Source organism: Oncorhynchus clarkii, chromosome 2, assembly GCF_045791955.1.
Source record: "Oncorhynchus clarkii lewisi isolate Uvic-CL-2024 chromosome 2, UVic_Ocla_1.0, whole genome shotgun sequence".
In the NCBI taxonomy this organism is placed as follows: Eukaryota; Metazoa; Chordata; class Actinopteri; order Salmoniformes; family Salmonidae; genus Oncorhynchus; species Oncorhynchus clarkii.
Window position 1 is genome coordinate 11309095 of NC_092148.1, and position 20359 is coordinate 11329453.

At 50.2% G+C, this 20359-nt stretch overlaps 2 protein-coding genes across 3 annotated transcripts in view; both read right to left on the reverse strand.

Moving 5' to 3' along the window:
* The window catches only part of LOC139421213 (uncharacterized), a 1124809-nt gene that overhangs the window by 858174 nt on the left and 246276 nt on the right, over positions 1–20359 (reverse strand). The gene's annotated exons all lie outside the window — the stretch shown is intronic.
* LOC139421134 (CUGBP Elav-like family member 3) overlaps positions 1–20359 on the reverse strand; it is a 91507-nt gene that overhangs the window by 13116 nt on the left and 58032 nt on the right. The gene's annotated exons all lie outside the window — the stretch shown is intronic.

Sequence of the window (20359 nt, forward strand, 5' to 3'; positions counted from 1 at the left end):
AACACATGATCAACATACAGTATGATCAACACACATGATCAACATACAGTATGATCAACACATGATCAATAAACAGTATGATCAACACATGATCAACATACAGTATGATCAACACACATGATCAACATACAGTATGATCAACACACATGATCAACATACAGTATGATCAACACATCATCAACATACAGTATGATCAACACATGATCAACATGCAGTATGATCAACACATGATCAACATGCAGTATGATCAACACACATGATCAACATACATGATCAACATACAGTATGATCAACACATGATCGACATACAGTATGATCGACACATGATCAACATACAGTATGATCAACATACAGTATGATCAACATACAGTATGATCAACACATGGTCAACATGCAGTATGATCAACACATGATCAACATACAGTATGATCAACACATGATCAAGATACAGTATGATCAACACACATGGTCAACATACAGTATGATCAGCATACAGTATGATCAACACATGATCAACATACAGTATGATCAACACATGATCAACATACAGTATGATCAACACACATGATCAACAGCATATCACCACATGGCTAATCATGATTGAGACCAGATACACATAAGATCAACATGAGGATCAGCTTTAGGTCACACATGAACACAGAATAATCAATAAGACATGCCCAGTGTGCTGGTGTGTGTTCATGTGTTTGTGGAAGTGTGGAAGTAAGTATGTGTGTGTGTCAGACTCAAGGTTAACAGGTGTGTTTACAACATGACTTTAAACGGTCTGGCCCCTGTCGTCTGTCGCTCTCTCTGATTCTCTCTCTCACACACACACACACACACACACACACACACACACACACACACACACACACACACACACACACACACACACACACACACACACACACACACACACACACACACACACACACACACACACACACAGGAGTAGTAGTAGGGATTGAGGAGTAATTAGATTAAGAATGTGGGCCAGTTGATCTGGATTACAGCAGCACTTGGGATTAGACCAGAGAACAGAAAGAAAAGAGGAGTTAGAGAGAATAGAGATACGTGTGTGTAAGAGAGAGGGAAAGAAAGAAAGAGAGAGAGAAAATAATTTACCAATATATTCTGTGCCAATAAAGCTGTTTGTAAATGAATAGGAGGATGGGAGTAAAAGGGAACAGTAAGGAGAGAGGGACAGGATGATAGGATGAATGAAAGAGAGAGAACAGGGAGAATGGGACAGAGAGAGAGAGAGAGAGAGAGGACAGAGAGAGAGAGAGAGAGAGAGAGAAAGAAAGAGAGAGAGAGAGAGAGAGAGAGAGAGAGAGAGAAAGGGAGAGAGAGAGAGAATGGGACAGAGAGAGAGAGAGAGAGAGAGAGAGAGAGAGAGAGAGAATGGGACAGAGAGAGAAAGAGAGAGAGAGAGAGCAAGAGAGAGAAAGAGGGGAGGGAGAGAAAGAGAGAGAGAGAGAGAGAGAGAGAGAGAGATAGAGAGAGAGAGAGAGGTAGAGCCTGAGGACCACAGACAAACAGGAGAGAGGAAGCTGGGTGGAGGAGCTGGCTGAGAATGAGAAGAATGTAGGGGAGAGAGAAAATACGGAGAGACAGAAGGGGGGAGAAGGATGAAAGCAAAGATGTCTCTGAGAGAGGATGACTCAGAGAGAGGATGAGTCAGGGAGAGAGAGAGAGAGAGAGAAAGAGAGAGAGAGGGGGAGGGAGAGAATGATTCAGTCATGACTCGTTCAGCCTCTGAAATGTCACGACCACAGAGATGCAACGCTTTGTCACACACACACACACACACACACACACACACACACACACACACACACACACACACACACACACACACACACACACACACACACACACACACACACACACACACACACACACACACTCAAGCTCCAACACCTATTCATAAATACACACACATACACAGTTATTAGTCATAGCAATGAGACAACAATAAATAAGAGATGGAGGGATGGTGAAGAGAGAGAGAGAGAGGTGGGGGGGATGATGGAGGGATGGGTGAAGAGAGAGATAAGAAGAGAGAGAGAGAGAGAGGTGGGGGGGATGATGGAGGGATGGGTGAAGAGAGAGATAAGAAGAGAGAGAGAGAGAGAGAGGTGGGGGGGATGATGGAGGGATGGGTAAAGAAGAGAGAGAGAGGTGGGGGGGATGCTGGAGGGATGGGTGAAGAGAGAGATAAGAAGAGAGAGAGAGAGAGAGGTGGGGGGGATGATGGAGGGATGGGTGAAGAGAGAGATAAGAAGAGAGAGAGAGAGAGAGGTGGGGGGGATGATGGAGGGATGGGTAAAGAAGAGAGAGAGAGGTGGGGGGGATGCTGGAGGGATGGGTAAAGAAGAGAGAGAGAGGTGGGGGGGATGATGGAGGGATGGGTAAAGAAGAGAGAGAGAGGTGGGGGGGATGCTGGAGGGATGGTGAAGAGAGAGATAAGAAGAGAGAGAGAGAGAGAGGTGGGGGGGATGATGGAGGGATGGATGAAGAGAGATAAGAAGAGAGAGAGAGAGGTGGGGGGGATGATGGAGGGATGGATGAAGAGAGATAAGAAGAGAGAGAGAGAGGTGGGGGGATGATGGAGGGATGGATGAAGAGAGATGAGAAGAGAGAGAGGTGGGGGGATGATGGAGGGATGGATGAAGAGAGAGAGAGAGGTGGGGGGATGATGGAGGGATGGATGAAGAGAGATAAGAAGAGAGAGAGAGGTGGGGGGGATGATGGAGGGATGGATGAAGAGAGATAAGAAGAGAGAGAGAGAGGTGGGGGGATGATGGAGGGATGGATGAAGAGAGATAAGAAGAGAGAGAGAGGTGGGGGGATGATGGAGGGATGGATGAAGAGAGAGAGGTGGGGGGACGATGGAGGGATGGATGAAGAGAGATAAGAAGAGAGAGAGAGAGGTGGGGGGGATGATGGAGGGATGGATGAAGAGAGATAAGAAGAGAGAGAGAGGTGGGGGGATGATGGAGGGATGGATGAAGAGAGATAAGAAAAGAGAGAGAGGTGGGGGGATGATGGAGGGATGGATGAAGAGAGAGATAAGAAGAGAGAGAGGTGGGGGGATGATGGAGGGATGGATGAAGAGAGATAAGAAGAGAGAGAGAGTTGGGGGGATGATGGAGGGATGGATGAAGAGAGATAAGAAGAGAGAGAGAGGTGGGGGGATGATGGAGGGATGAATGAAGAGAGAGATAAGAAGAGAGAGAGGTGGGGGGATGATGGAGGGATGGATGAAGAGAGAGAGGTGGGGGGATGATGGAGGGATGGATGAAGAGAGATAAGAAGAGAGAGAGAGAGAGAGAGAGAGAGAGAGAGAGAGAGAGAGTGGGGGGATGATGGAGGGATGGATGAAGAGAGATAAGAAGAGAGAGAGAGGTGGGGGGGATGATGGAGGGATGGATGAAGAGAGAGAGAGAGGTGGGGGGATGATGGAGGGATGGATGAAGAGAGATAAGAAGAGAGAGAGGTGGGGGGGATGATGGAGGGATGGATGAAGAGAGAGAGAGAGATGGGGGGATGATGGAGGGATGGATGAAGAGAGATAAGAAGAGAGAGAGAGGTGGGGGGATGATGGAGGGATGGATGAAGAGAGATAAGAAGAGAGAGAGAGGGGTGGGGGGATGATGGAGGGATGGATGAAGAGAGATAAGAAGAGAGAGAGAGAGAGAGAGGTGGGGGGGATGATGGAGGGATGGTGAAGAGAGATAAGAAGAGAGAGAGAGGTGGGGGGATGATGGAGGGATGGTGAAGAGAGATAAGAAGAGAGAGAGGTGGGGGGATGATGGAGGGATGGTGAAGAGAGATAAGAAGAGAGAGAGAGAGGTGGGGGAAGATGGAGGGATGGTGAAAAGAGATAAGAAGAGAGAGAGAGGTGGGGGATGATGGAGGGATGGTGAAGAGAGATAAGAAGAGAGAGAGAGGTGGGGGGATGATGGAGGGATGGTGAAGAGATATAAGAAGAGAAAGAGAGAGGTGGGGGGGATGATGGAGGGATGGTGAAGAGAGATAAGAAGAGAGAGAGGTGGGGGGATGATGGAGGGATGGTGAAGAGAGATAAGAAGAGAGAGGTGGGGGGGATGATGGAGGGATGGTGAAGAGAGATAAGAAGAGAGAGAGAGAGAGGTGGGGGGATGATGGAGGGATGGTGAAGAGGGATAAGAAGAGAGAGAGAGAGAAGTGGGGGGATGATGGAGGGATGGTGAAAAGAGATAAGAAGAGAGAGAGAGGTGGGGGATGATGGATGGATGGTGAAGAGAGATAAGAAGAGAGAGAGAGAGGTGGGGGGATGATGGAGGGATGGTGAAGAGAGATAAGAAGAGAGAGAGAGGTGGGGGGATGATGGAGGGATGGTTAAGAGAGATAAGAAGAGAGAGAGGTGGGGGGATGATGGAGGGATGGTGAAGAGAGAGAGAGAGAGAGAGAGAGAGAGAGAGAGAGTTGGGGGGATGGTGGAGGGATGGTGAAGAGAGATAAGAAGAGAGCGAGAGAGGTGGGGGATGATGAAGGGATGGTGAAGAGATATAAGAAGAGAGAGAGAGAGGTGGGGGGATGATGGAGGGATGGTGAAGAGAGATAAGAAGAGAGAGAGAGAGGTGGGGGATGATGGAGGGATGGTGAAGAGATATAAGAAGAGAAAGAGAGAGGTGGTGGGATGATGGAGGGATGGTGAAGTGAGATAAGAAGAGAGAGAGAGGTGGGGGGATGATGGAGGGATGATGAAGAGAGATAAGAAGAGAGAGAGGTGGGGGGATGATGGAGGGATGGTGAAGAGAGAGGTGGGGGGGATGATGGAGGGATGGTGAAGAGAGAGAGAGAGGTGGGGGGATGATGGAGGGATGGTGAAGAGGGATAAGAAGAGAGAGAGAGGGGGGATGGAGGGATGGAGGGATGGTGAAGAGAGATAAGAAGAGAGAGAGGTGGGGGGATGATGGAGGGATGGTGAAGAGAGATAAGAAGAGAGAGAGAGAGGTGGGGGAAGATGGAGGGATGGTGAAGAGATATAAGAAGAGAGAGAGAGAGGTGGGGGGATGATGGAGGGATGGTGAAGAGAGATAAGAAGAGAGAGAGAGAGGTGGGGGATGATGGAGGGATGGTGAAGAGATATAAGAAGAGAAAGAGAGAGGTGGTGGGATGATGGAGGGATGGTGAAGTGAGATAAGAAGAGAGAGAGAGGTGGGGGGATGATGGAGGGATGATGAAGAGAGATAAGAAGAGAGAGAGGTGGGGGGATGATGGAGGGATGGTGAAGAGAGAGGTGGGGGGGATGATGGAGGGATGGTGAAGAGAGAGAGAGAGGTGGGGGGATGATGGAGGGATGGTGAAGAGGGATAAGAAGAGAGAGAGAGGGGGGATGGAGGGATGGAGGGATGGTGAAGAGAGATAAGAGAGAGAGAGGTGGGGGGATGATGGAGGGATGGGTGAAGAGAGAGATAAGAAGAGAGAGAGAGAGAGAGGTGGGGGGGATGATGGAGGGATGGGTGAAGAGAGAGATAAGAAGAGAGAGAGAGAGAGAGGTGGGGGGGATGATGGAGGGATGGGTAAAGAAGAGAGAGAGAGGTGGGGGGGATGCTGGAGGGATGGGTGAAGAGAGAGATAAGAAGAGAGAGAGAGAGAGAGGTGGGGGGGATGATGGAGGGATGGGTAAAGAAGAGAGAGAGAGGTGGGGGGGATGCTGGAGGGATGGTGAAGAGAGAGATAAGAAGAGAGAGAGAGAGAGAGGTGGGGGGGATGATGGAGGGATGGATGAAGAGAGATAAGAAGAGAGAGAGAGAGGTGGGGGGGATGATGGAGGGATGGATGAAGAGAGATAAGAAGAGAGAGAGAGAGGTGGGGGGATGATGGAGGGATGGATGAAGAGAGATGAGAAGAGAGAGAGGTGGGGGGATGATGGAGGGATGGATGAAGAGAGAGAGAGAGGTGGGGGGATGATGGAGGGATGGATGAAGAGAGATAAGAAGAGAGAGAGAGGTGGGGGGGATGATGGAGGGATGGATGAAGAGAGATAAGAAGAGAGAGAGAGAGGTGGGGGGATGATGGAGGGATGGATGAAGAGAGATAAGAAGAGAGAGAGAGGTGGGGGGATGATGGAGGGATGGATGAAGAGAGAGAGGTGGGGGGACGATGGAGGGATGGATGAAGAGAGATAAGAAGAGAGAGAGAGAGGTGGGGGGGATGATGGAGGGATGGATGAAGAGAGATAAGAAGAGAGAGAGAGGTGGGGGGATGATGGAGGGATGGATGAAGAGAGATAAGAAAAGAGAGAGAGGTGGGGGGATGATGGAGGGATGGATGAAGAGAGAGATAAGAAGAGAGAGAGGTGGGGGGATGATGGAGGGATGGATGAAGAGAGATAAGAAGAGAGAGAGAGAGTTGGGGGGATGATGGAGGGATGGATGAAGAGAGATAAGAAGAGAGAGAGAGGTGGGGGGATGATGGAGGGATGAATGAAGAGAGAGATAAGAAGAGAGAGAGGTGGGGGGATGATGGAGGGATGGATGAAGAGAGAGAGGTGGGGGGATGATGGAGGGATGGATGAAGAGAGATAAGAAGAGAGAGAGAGAGAGAGAGAGAGAGAGAGAGAGAGAGGTGGGGGGATGATGGAGGGATGGATGAAGAGAGATAAGAAGAGAGAGAGAGGTGGGGGGGATGATGGAGGGATGGATGAAGAGAGAGAGAGAGGTGGGGGGATGATGGAGGGATGGATGAAGAGAGATAAGAAGAGAGAGAGGTGGGGGGGATGATGGAGGGATGGATGAAGAGAGAGAGAGAGATGGGGGGATGATGGAGGGATGGATGAAGAGAGATAAGAAGAGAGAGAGAGGTGGGGGGATGATGGAGGGATGGATGAAGAGAGATAAGAAGAGAGAGAGAGGGGTGGGGGGATGATGGAGGGATGGATGAAGAGAGATAAGAAGAGAGAGAGAGAGAGAGAGGTGGGGGGGATGATGGAGGGATGGTGAAGAGAGATAAGAAGAGAGAGAGAGGTGGGGGGATGATGGAGGGATGGTGAAGAGAGATAAGAAGAGAGAGAGGTGGGGGGATGATGGAGGGATGGTGAAGAGAGATAAGAAGAGAGAGAGAGAGGTGGGGGAAGATGGAGGGATGGTGAAAAGAGATAAGAAGAGAGAGAGAGGTGGGGGATGATGGAGGGATGGTGAAGAGAGATAAGAAGAGAGAGAGAGGTGGGGGGATGATGGAGGGATGGTGAAGAGATATAAGAAGAGAAAGAGAGAGGTGGGGGGGATGATGGAGGGATGGTGAAGAGAGATAAGAAGAGAGAGAGGTGGGGGGATGATGGAGGGATGGTGAAGAGAGATAAGAAGAGAGAGGTGGGGGGGATGATGGAGGGATGGTGAAGAGAGATAAGAAGAGAGAGAGAGAGAGGTGGGGGGATGATGGAGGGATGGTGAAGAGGGATAAGAAGAGAGAGAGAGAGAAGTGGGGGGATGATGGAGGGATGGTGAAAAGAGATAAGAAGAGAGAGAGAGGTGGGGGATGATGGATGGATGGTGAAGAGAGATAAGAAGAGAGAGAGAGAGGTGGGGGGATGATGGAGGGATGGTGAAGAGAGATAAGAAGAGAGAGAGAGGTGGGGGGATGATGGAGGGATGGTTAAGAGAGATAAGAAGAGAGAGAGGTGGGGGGATGATGGAGGGATGGTGAAGAGAGAGAGAGAGAGAGAGAGAGAGAGAGAGAGAGTTGGGGGGATGGTGGAGGGATGGTGAAGAGAGATAAGAAGAGAGCGAGAGAGGTGGGGGATGATGAAGGGATGGTGAAGAGATATAAGAAGAGAGAGAGAGAGGTGGGGGGATGATGGAGGGATGGTGAAGAGAGATAAGAAGAGAGAGAGAGAGGTGGGGGATGATGGAGGGATGGTGAAGAGATATAAGAAGAGAAAGAGAGAGGTGGTGGGATGATGGAGGGATGGTGAAGTGAGATAAGAAGAGAGAGAGAGGTGGGGGGATGATGGAGGGATGATGAAGAGAGATAAGAAGAGAGAGAGGTGGGGGGATGATGGAGGGATGGTGAAGAGAGAGGTGGGGGGGATGATGGAGGGATGGTGAAGAGAGAGAGAGAGGTGGGGGGATGATGGAGGGATGGTGAAGAGGGATAAGAAGAGAGAGAGAGGGGGGATGGAGGGATGGAGGGATGGTGAAGAGAGATAAGAAGAGAGAGAGGTGGGGGGATGATGGAGGGATGGTGAAGAGAGATAAGAAGAGAGAGAGAGAGGTGGGGGAAGATGGAGGGATGGTGAAGAGATATAAGAAGAGAGAGAGAGAGGTGGGGGGATGATGGAGGGATGGTGAAGAGAGATAAGAAGAGAGAGAGAGAGGTGGGGGATGATGGAGGGATGGTGAAGAGATATAAGAAGAGAAAGAGAGAGGTGGTGGGATGATGGAGGGATGGTGAAGTGAGATAAGAAGAGAGAGAGAGGTGGGGGGATGATGGAGGGATGATGAAGAGAGATAAGAAGAGAGAGAGGTGGGGGGATGATGGAGGGATGGTGAAGAGAGAGGTGGGGGGGATGATGGAGGGATGGTGAAGAGAGAGAGAGAGGTGGGGGGATGATGGAGGGATGGTGAAGAGGGATAAGAAGAGAGAGAGAGGGGGGATGGAGGGATGGAGGGATGGTGAAGAGAGATAAGAAGAGAGAGAGGTGGGGGGATGATGGAGGGATGGGTGAAGAGAGAGATAAGAAGAGAGAGAGAGAGAGAGGTGGGGGGGATGATGGAGGGATGGGTGAAGAGAGAGATAAGAAGAGAGAGAGAGAGAGAGGTGGGGGGGATGATGGAGGGATGGGTAAAGAAGAGAGAGAGAGGTGGGGGGGATGCTGGAGGGATGGGTGAAGAGAGAGATAAGAAGAGAGAGAGAGAGAGAGGTGGGGGGGATGATGGAGGGATGGGTAAAGAAGAGAGAGAGGTGGGGGGGATGCTGGAGGGATGGTGAAGAGAGAGATAAGAAGAGAGAGAGAGAGAGAGGTGGGGGGGATGATGGAGGGATGGGTAAAGAAGAGAGAGAGAGGTGGGGGGGATGCTGGAGGGATGGTGAAGAGAGAGATAAGAAGAGAGAGAGAGAGAGAGGTGGGGGGGATGATGGAGGGATGGATGAAGAGAGATAAGAAGAGAGAGAGAGAGGTGGGGGGGATGATGGAGGGATGGATGAAGAGAGATAAGAAGAGAGAGAGAGAGGTGGGGGGATGATGGAGGGATGGATGAAGAGAGATGAGAAGAGAGAGAGGTGGGGGGATGATGGAGGGATGGATGAAGAGAGAGAGAGAGGTGGGGGGATGATGGAGGGATGGATGAAGAGAGATAAGAAGAGAGAGAGAGGTGGGGGGGATGATGGAGGGATGGATGAAGAGAGATAAGAAGAGAGAGAGAGAGGTGGGGGGATGATGGAGGGATGGATGAAGAGAGATAAGAAGAGAGAGAGAGGTGGGGGGATGATGGAGGGATGGATGAAGAGAGAGAGGTGGGGGGACGATGGAGGGATGGATGAAGAGAGATAAGAAGAGAGAGAGAGAGGTGGGGGGGATGATGGAGGGATGGATGAAGAGAGATAAGAAGAGAGAGAGAGGTGGGGGGATGATGGAGGGATGGATGAAGAGAGATAAGAAAAGAGAGAGAGGTGGGGGGATGATGGAGGGATGGATGAAGAGAGAGATAAGAAGAGAGAGAGGTGGGGGGATGATGGAGGGATGGATGAAGAGAGATAAGAAGAGAGAGAGAGAGTTGGGGGGATGATGGAGGGATGGATGAAGAGAGATAAGAAGAGAGAGAGAGGTGGGGGGATGATGGAGGGATGAATGAAGAGAGAGATAAGAAGAGAGAGAGGTGGGGGGATGATGGAGGGATGGATGAAGAGAGAGAGGTGGGGGGATGATGGAGGGATGGATGAAGAGAGATAAGAAGAGAGAGAGAGAGAGAGAGAGAGAGAGAGAGAGAGAGGTGGGGGGATGATGGAGGGATGGATGAAGAGAGATAAGAAGAGAGAGAGAGGTGGGGGGGATGATGGAGGGATGGATGAAGAGAGAGAGAGAGGTGGGGGGATGATGGAGGGATGGATGAAGAGAGATAAGAAGAGAGAGAGGTGGGGGGGATGATGGAGGGATGGATGAAGAGAGAGAGAGAGATGGGGGGATGATGGAGGGATGGATGAAGAGAGATAAGAAGAGAGAGAGAGGTGGGGGGATGATGGAGGGATGGATGAAGAGAGATAAGAAGAGAGAGAGAGGGGTGGGGGGATGATGGAGGGATGGATGAAGAGAGATAAGAAGAGAGAGAGAGAGAGAGAGGTGGGGGGGATGATGGAGGGATGGTGAAGAGAGATAAGAAGAGAGAGAGAGGTGGGGGGATGATGGAGGGATGGTGAAGAGAGATAAGAAGAGAGAGAGGTGGGGGGATGATGGAGGGATGGTGAAGAGAGATAAGAAGAGAGAGAGAGAGGTGGGGGAAGATGGAGGGATGGTGAAAAGAGATAAGAAGAGAGAGAGAGGTGGGGGATGATGGAGGGATGGTGAAGAGAGATAAGAAGAGAGAGAGAGGTGGGGGGATGATGGAGGGATGGTGAAGAGATATAAGAAGAGAAAGAGAGAGGTGGGGGGGATGATGGAGGGATGGTGAAGAGAGATAAGAAGAGAGAGAGGTGGGGGGATGATGGAGGGATGGTGAAGAGAGATAAGAAGAGAGAGGTGGGGGGGATGATGGAGGGATGGTGAAGAGAGATAAGAAGAGAGAGAGAGAGAGGTGGGGGGATGATGGAGGGATGGTGAAGAGGGATAAGAAGAGAGAGAGAGAGAAGTGGGGGGATGATGGAGGGATGGTGAAAAGAGATAAGAAGAGAGAGAGAGGTGGGGGATGATGGATGGATGGTGAAGAGAGATAAGAAGAGAGAGAGAGAGGTGGGGGGATGATGGAGGGATGGTGAAGAGAGATAAGAAGAGAGAGAGAGGTGGGGGGATGATGGAGGGATGGTTAAGAGAGATAAGAAGAGAGAGAGGTGGGGGGATGATGGAGGGATGGTGAAGAGAGAGAGAGAGAGAGAGAGAGAGAGAGAGAGAGAGTTGGGGGGATGGTGGAGGGATGGTGAAGAGAGATAAGAAGAGAGCGAGAGAGGTGGGGGATGATGAAGGGATGGTGAAGAGATATAAGAAGAGAGAGAGAGAGGTGGGGGGATGATGGAGGGATGGTGAAGAGAGATAAGAAGAGAGAGAGAGAGGTGGGGGATGATGGAGGGATGGTGAAGAGATATAAGAAGAGAAAGAGAGAGGTGGTGGGATGATGGAGGGATGGTGAAGTGAGATAAGAAGAGAGAGAGAGGTGGGGGGATGATGGAGGGATGATGAAGAGAGATAAGAAGAGAGAGAGGTGGGGGGATGATGGAGGGATGGTGAAGAGAGAGGTGGGGGGGATGATGGAGGGATGGTGAAGAGAGAGAGAGAGGTGGGGGGATGATGGAGGGATGGTGAAGAGGGATAAGAAGAGAGAGAGAGGGGGGATGGAGGGATGGAGGGATGGTGAAGAGAGATAAGAAGAGAGAGAGGTGGGGGGATGATGGAGGGATGGTGAAGAGAGATAAGAAGAGAGAGAGAGAGGTGGGGGAAGATGGAGGGATGGTGAAGAGATATAAGAAGAGAGAGAGAGAGGTGGGGGGATGATGGAGGGATGGTGAAGAGAGATAAGAAGAGAGAGAGAGAGGTGGGGGATGATGGAGGGATGGTGAAGAGATATAAGAAGAGAAAGAGAGAGGTGGTGGGATGATGGAGGGATGGTGAAGTGAGATAAGAAGAGAGAGAGAGGTGGGGGGATGATGGAGGGATGATGAAGAGAGATAAGAAGAGAGAGAGGTGGGGGGATGATGGAGGGATGGTGAAGAGAGAGGTGGGGGGGATGATGGAGGGATGGTGAAGAGAGAGAGAGAGGTGGGGGGATGATGGAGGGATGGTGAAGAGGGATAAGAAGAGAGAGAGAGGGGGGATGGAGGGATGGAGGGATGGTGAAGAGAGATAAGAAGAGAGAGAGGTGGGGGGATGATGGAGGGATGGGTGAAGAGAGAGATAAGAAGAGAGAGAGAGAGAGAGGTGGGGGGGATGATGGAGGGATGGGTGAAGAGAGAGATAAGAAGAGAGAGAGAGAGAGAGGTGGGGGGGATGATGGAGGGATGGGTAAAGAAGAGAGAGAGAGGTGGGGGGGATGCTGGAGGGATGGGTGAAGAGAGAGATAAGAAGAGAGAGAGAGAGAGAGGTGGGGGGGATGATGGAGGGATGGGTAAAGAAGAGAGAGAGAGGTGGGGGGGATGCTGGAGGGATGGTGAAGAGAGAGATAAGAAGAGAGAGAGAGAGAGAGGTGGGGGGGATGATGGAGGGATGGGTAAAGAAGAGAGAGAGAGGTGGGGGGGATGCTGGAGGGATGGTGAAGAGAGAGATAAGAAGAGAGAGAGAGAGAGGTGGGGGGGATGATGGAGGGATGGATGAAGAGAGATAAGAAGAGAGAGAGAGAGGTGGGGGGGATGATGGAGGGATGGATGAAGAGAGATAAGAAGAGAGAGAGAGAGGTGGGGGGATGATGGAGGGATGGATGAAGAGAGATGAGAAGAGAGAGAGGTGGGGGGATGATGGAGGGATGGATGAAGAGAGAGAGAGAGGTGGGGGGATGATGGAGGGATGGATGAAGAGAGATAAGAAGAGAGAGAGAGGTGGGGGGGATGATGGAGGGATGGATGAAGAGAGATAAGAAGAGAGAGAGAGAGGTGGGGGGATGATGGAGGGATGGATGAAGAGAGATAAGAAGAGAGAGAGAGGTGGGGGGATGATGGAGGGATGGATGAAGAGAGAGAGGTGGGGGGACGATGGAGGGATGGATGAAGAGAGATAAGAAGAGAGAGAGAGAGGTGGGGGGGATGATGGAGGGATGGATGAAGAGAGATAAGAAGAGAGAGAGAGGTGGGGGGATGATGGAGGGATGGATGAAGAGAGATAAGAAAAGAGAGAGAGGTGGGGGGATGATGGAGGGATGGATGAAGAGAGAGATAAGAAGAGAGAGAGGTGGGGGGATGATGGAGGGATGGATGAAGAGAGATAAGAAGAGAGAGAGAGAGTTGGGGGGATGATGGAGGGATGGATGAAGAGAGATAAGAAGAGAGAGAGAGGTGGGGGGATGATGGAGGGATGAATGAAGAGAGAGATAAGAAGAGAGAGAGGTGGGGGGATGATGGAGGGATGGATGAAGAGAGAGAGGTGGGGGGATGATGGAGGGATGGATGAAGAGAGATAAGAAGAGAGAGAGAGAGAGAGAGAGAGAGAGAGAGAGAGAGGTGGGGGGATGATGGAGGGATGGATGAAGAGAGATAAGAAGAGAGAGAGAGGTGGGGGGGATGATGGAGGGATGGATGAAGAGAGAGAGAGAGGTGGGGGGATGATGGAGGGATGGATGAAGAGAGATAAGAAGAGAGAGAGGTGGGGGGGATGATGGAGGGATGGATGAAGAGAGAGAGAGAGATGGGGGGATGATGGAGGGATGGATGAAGAGAGATAAGAAGAGAGAGAGAGGTGGGGGGATGATGGAGGGATGGATGAAGAGAGATAAGAAGAGAGAGAGAGGGGTGGGGGGATGATGGAGGGATGGATGAAGAGAGATAAGAAGAGAGAGAGAGAGAGAGAGGTGGGGGGGATGATGGAGGGATGGTGAAGAGAGATAAGAAGAGAGAGAGAGGTGGGGGGATGATGGAGGGATGGTGAAGAGAGATAAGAAGAGAGAGAGGTGGGGGGATGATGGAGGGATGGTGAAGAGAGATAAGAAGAGAGAGAGAGAGGTGGGGGAAGATGGAGGGATGGTGAAAAGAGATAAGAAGAGAGAGAGAGGTGGGGGATGATGGAGGGATGGTGAAGAGAGATAAGAAGAGAGAGAGAGGTGGGGGGATGATGGAGGGATGGTGAAGAGATATAAGAAGAGAAAGAGAGAGGTGGGGGGGATGATGGAGGGATGGTGAAGAGAGATAAGAAGAGAGAGAGGTGGGGGGATGATGGAGGGATGGTGAAGAGAGATAAGAAGAGAGAGGTGGGGGGGATGATGGAGGGATGGTGAAGAGAGATAAGAAGAGAGAGAGAGAGAGGTGGGGGGATGATGGAGGGATGGTGAAGAGGGATAAGAAGAGAGAGAGAGAGAAGTGGGGGGATGATGGAGGGATGGTGAAAAGAGATAAGAAGAGAGAGAGAGGTGGGGGATGATGGATGGATGGTGAAGAGAGATAAGAAGAGAGAGAGAGAGGTGGGGGGATGATGGAGGGATGGTGAAGAGAGATAAGAAGAGAGAGAGAGGTGGGGGGATGATGGAGGGATGGTTAAGAGAGATAAGAAGAGAGAGAGGTGGGGGGATGATGGAGGGATGGTGAAGAGAGAGAGAGAGAGAGAGAGAGAGAGAGAGAGAGAGTTGGGGGGATGGTGGAGGGATGGTGAAGAGAGATAAGAAGAGAGCGAGAGAGGTGGGGGATGATGAAGGGATGGTGAAGAGATATAAGAAGAGAGAGAGAGAGGTGGGGGGATGATGGAGGGATGGTGAAGAGAGATAAGAAGAGAGAGAGAGAGGTGGGGGATGATGGAGGGATGGTGAAGAGATATAAGAAGAGAAAGAGAGAGGTGGTGGGATGATGGAGGGATGGTGAAGTGAGATAAGAAGAGAGAGAGAGGTGGGGGGATGATGGAGGGATGATGAAGAGAGATAAGAAGAGAGAGAGGTGGGGGGATGATGGAGGGATGGTGAAGAGAGAGGTGGGGGGGATGATGGAGGGATGGTGAAGAGAGAGAGAGAGGTGGGGGGATGATGGAGGGATGGTGAAGAGGGATAAGAAGAGAGAGAGAGGGGGGATGGAGGGATGGAGGGATGGTGAAGAGAGATAAGAAGAGAGAGAGGTGGGGGGATGATGGAGGGATGGTGAAGAGAGATAAGAAGAGAGAGAGAGGTGGGGGAAGATGGAGGGATGGTGAAGAGATATAAGAAGAGAGAGAGAGAGGTGGGGGGATGATGGAGGGATGGTGAAGAGAGATAAGAAGAGAGAGAGAGAGGTGGGGGATGATGGAGGGATGGTGAAGAGATATAAGAAGAGAAAGAGAGAGGTGGTGGGATGATGGAGGGATGGTGAAGTGAGATAAGAAGAGAGAGAGAGGTGGGGGGATGATGGAGGGATGATGAAGAGAGATAAGAAGAGAGAGAGGTGGGGGGATGATGGAGGGATGGTGAAGAGAGAGGTGGGGGGGATGATGGAGGGATGGTGAAGAGAGAGAGAGAGGTGGGGGGATGATGGAGGGATGGTGAAGAGGGATAAGAAGAGAGAGAGAGGGGGGATGGAGGGATGGAGGGATGGTGAAGAGAGATAAGAAGAGAGAGAGGTGGGGGGATGATGGAGGGATGGTGAAGAGAGATAAGAAGAGAGAGAGAGAGGTGGGGGAAGATGGAGGGATGGTGAAAAGAGATAAGAAGAGAGAGAGAGGTGGGGGATGATGGAGGGATGGTGAAGAGAGATAAGAAGAGAGAGAGAGGTGGGGGGATGATGGAGGGATGGTGAAGAGATATAAGAAGAGAAAGAGAGAGGTGGGGGGGATGATGGAGGGATGGTGAAGAGAGATAAGAAGAGAGAGAGGTGGGGGGATGATGGAGGGATGGTGAAGAGAGATAAGAAGAGAGAGAGAGGTGGGGGGATGATGGAGGGATGATGAAGAGAGATAAGAAGAGAGAGAGGTGGGGGGATGATGGAGGGATGGTGAAGAGAGATAAGAAGAGAGAGGTGGGGGGGATGATGGAGGGATGGTGAAGAGAGAGAGAGAGGTGGGGGGATGATGGAGGGATGGTGAAGAGGGATAAGAAGAGAGAGAGAGGTGGGGGGATGATGGAGGGATGGTGAAGAGAGATAAGAAGAGAGAGAGAGGTGGGGGATGGTTGGAGAGAGAGAGGGGGGGAGAGGAAGAGAGAGAGGGGGGGAGAGGGAGAGAGAGCGAGGGGCTGAGAGAGGGAGAGAGAGAGAGTGAGAGAGTGAGAGAGAGCGAGAGAGAGGGGGGGAGAGAGGGAGAGAGAGAGGGGGGAGGAGAGGGGGGGAGAGAGGGAGAGGGAGAGGAGAGAGAGAGAGAGAGAGAGAAAAAAAGAGAGAGAGCGAGAGAGAGAGAGAGAGAGCGAGAGAGAGAGAGAGAGCGAGAGAGAGAGAGAGAGAGAGAGAGAGAGAGAGAGAGAGGGAGAGAGGTATTGGTGGTGTGTTCAGTCAGTGTAATGAAAGAGTACATTAAATAGAAGAGATCAGAGACAGACTGATCCATACCACTGATTGATCTGCTCTTAGCTGTCACCACCAGACTATATTGATTTGAGACAAAGCTATCACTCACACACACACAAACATACGCACACATATGCACACACATGTGACTGCTATTGACTAGTGTTAGCTGGACACACATGACACACAGACAACACAAACACATCCCGTCATAATTCATCATCTGGCCATCCATCCATTCATCCATCAGTCCATCCTTCCTTATATCCTCAGTGTCTGTCCGGCCAGTCATCAATCAGGCCTGTCTTGTTCATTGATTTCTCAGTGTGTAATTAGACTGCTGGACCAGGATTTGACCTCTCAGTGTGTAATTAGACTGCTGGATTAGGATTTGATCTCTCAGTGTGTAATTAGACTACTGGACCAGGATTTGACCTCTCAGTGTGTAATTAGACTGCTGGACCAGGATTTGATCTCTCAGTGTGTAATTAGGCTGCTGGACCAGGATTTGATCTCTCAGTGTGTAATTAGGCTGCTGGACCAGGATTTGATCTCTCAGTGTGCAATTAGGCTGCTGGACCAGGATTTGATCTCTCAGTGTGTAATTAGACTACTGGACCAGGATTTGATCTCTCAGTGTGTAATTAGACTGCTGGACCAGGATTTGATCTCTCAGTGTGTAATTAGACTGCTGGACCAGGATTTGATCTCTCAGTGTGTAATTAGACTACTGGACCAGGATTTGATCTCTCAGTGTGTAATTAGACTGCTGGACCAGGATTTGATCTCTCAGTGTGCAATTAGACTGCTGGACCAGGATTTGATCTCTCAGTGTGTAATTAGACTACTGGACCAGGATTTGATCTCTCAGTGTGTAATTAGACTGCTGGACCAGGATTTGATCTCTCAGTGTGTAATTAGACTGCTGGACCAGGATTTGATCTCTCAGTGTGTAATTAGACTACTGGACCAGGATTTGATCTCTCAGTGTGTAATTAGACTACTGGACCATGATTTGATCTCTCAGTGTGTAATTAGGCTGCTGGACCAGGATTTGATCTCTCAGTGTGTAATTAGGCTGCTGGACCAGGATTTGATCTCTCAGTGTGTAATTAGACTACTGCACCAGGATTTGATCTCTCAGTGTGTAATTAGACTATTAGACTCTAAGAGAGGTGGGGGGATGATGGAGGGATGGTGAAGAGAGAGGTGGGGGGGATGATGGAGGGATGGTGAAGAGAGAGAGAGAGGTGGGGGGATGATGGAGGGATGGTGAAGAGGGATAAGAAGAGAGAGAGAGGGGGGATGGAGGGATGGAGGGATGGTGAAGAGAGATAAGAAGAGAGAGAGGTGGGGGGATGATGGAGGGATGGTGAAGAGAGATAAGAAGAGAGAGAGAGAGGTGGGGGAAGATGGAGGGATGGTGAAAAGAGATAAGAAGAGAGAGAGAGGTGGGGGATGATGGAGGGATGGTGAAGAGAGATAAGAAGAGAGAGAGAGGTGGGGGGATGATGGAGGGATGGTGAAGAGATATAAGAAGAGAAAGAGAGAGGTGGGGGGGATGATGGAGGGATGGTGAAGAGAGATAAGAAGAGAGAGAGGTGGGGGGATGATGGAGGGATGGTGAAGAGAGATAAGAAGAGAGAGAGAGGTGGGGGGATGATGGAGGGATGATGAAGAGAGATAAGAAGAGAGAGAGGTGGGGGGATGATGGAGGGATGGTGAAGAGAGATAAGAAGAGAGAGGTGGGGGGGATGATGGAGGGATGGTGAAGAGAGAGAGAGAGGTGGGGGGATGATGGAGGGATGGTGAAGAGGGATAAGAAGAGAGAGAGAGGTGGGGGGATGATGGAGGGATGGTGAAGAGAGATAAGAAGAGAGAGAGAGGTGGGGGATGGTTGGAGAGAGAGAGGGGGGGAGAGGAAGAGAGAGAGGGGGGGAGGGAGAGAGAGCGAGGGGCTGAGAGAGGGAGAGAGAGAGAGTGAGAGAGTGAGAGAGAGCGAGAGAGAGGGGGGGGGGGAGAGAGGGAGAGAGAGAGGGGGGAGGAGAGGGGGGGAGAGAGGGAGAGGGAGAGGAGAGAGAGAGAGAGAGAGAGAAAAAGAGAGAGAGCGAGAGAGAGAGAGAGAGAGCGAGAGAGAGAGAGAGAGAGCGAGAGAGAGAGAGAGAGAGAGAGAGAGAGAGAGAGAGAGGGAGAGAGGTATTGGTGGTGTGTTCAGTCAGTGTAATGAAAGAGTACATTAAATAGAAGAGATCAGAGACAGACTGATCCATACCACTGATTGATCTGCTCTTAGCTGTCACCACCAGACTATATTGATTTGAGACAAAGCTATCACTCACACACACACAAACATACGCACACATATGCACACACATGTGACTGCTATTGACTAGTGTTAGCTGGACACACATGACACACAGACAACACAAACACATCCCGTCATAATTCATCATCTGGCCATCCATCCATTCATCCATCAGTCCATCCTTCCTTATATCCTCAGTGTCTGTCCGGCCAGTCATCAATCAGGCCTGTCTTGTTCATTGATTTCTCAGTGTGTAATTAGACTGCTGGACCAGGATTTGACCTCTCAGTGTGTAATTAGACTGCTGGATTAGGATTTGATCTCTCAGTGTGTAATTAGACTACTGGACCAGGATTTGACCTCTCAGTGTGTAATTAGACTGCTGGACCAGGATTTGATCTCTCAGTGTGTAATTAGGCTGCTGGACCAGGATTTGATCTCTCAGTGTGTAATTAGGCTGCTGGACCAGGATTTGATCTCTCAGTGTGTAATTAGGCTGCTGGACCAGGATTTGATCTCTCAGTGTGTAATTAGACTATTGGACCAGGATTTGATCTCTCAGTGTGTAATTAGACTACGGGACCAGGATTTGATCTCTCAGTGTGTAATTAGACTACTGGACCAGGATTTGATCTCTCAGTGTGTAATTAGACTGCTGGACCAGGATTTGATCTCTCAGTGTGTAATTAGGCTGCTGGACCAGGATTTGATCTCTCAGTGTGTAATTAGACTGCTGGATTAGGATTTGATCTCTCAGTGTGTAATTAGACTACTGGACCAGGATTTGACCTCTCAGTGTGTAATTAGACTGCTGGACCAGGATTTGATCTCTCAGTGTGTAATTAGGCTGCTGGACCAGGATTTGATCTCCCAGTGTGTAATTAGACTGCTGGACCAGGATTTGATCTCTCAGTGTGTAATTAGACTGCTGGACCAGGATTTGATCTCTCAGTGTGTAATTAGACTACTGGACCAGGATTTGATCTCTCAGTGTGTAATTAGACTATTGGACCAGGATTTGATCTCTCAGTGTGTAATTAGACTGCTGGACCAGGATTTGATCTCTCAGTGTGTAATTAGGCTGCTGGACCAGGATTTGATCTCTCAGTGTGTAATTAGACTACTGGACCAGGATTTGATCTCTCAGTGTGTAATTAGACTATTGGACCAGGATTTGATCTCTCAGTGTGTAATTAGACTGCTGGACCAGGATTTGATCTCTCAGTGTGTAATTAGACTGCTGGACCAGGATTTGATCTCTCAGTGTGTAATTAGACTGCTGAACCAGGATTTGATCTCTCGGTGTGTAATTAGGCTGCTGGACCAGGATTTGATCTCTCAGTGTGTAATTAGACTACTGGACCAGGATTTGATCTCTCAGTGTGTAATTAGGCTGCTGGACCAGGATTTGATCTCTCAGTGTGTAATTAGGCTGCTGGACCAGGATTTGATCTCTCAGTGTGCAATTAGGCTGCTGGACCAGGATTTGATCTCTCAGTGTGTAATTAGACTACTGGACCAGGATTTGATCTCTCAGTGTGTAATTAGACTGCTGGACCAGGATTTGATCTCTCAGTGTGTAATTAGACTGCTGGACCAGGATTTGATCTCTCAGTGTGTAATTAGACTACTGGACCAGGATTTGATCTCTCAGTGTGTAATTAGACTGCTGGACCAGGATTTGATCTCTCAGTGTGCAATTAGACTGCTGGACCAGGATTTGATCTCTCAGTGTGTAATTAGACTACTGGACCA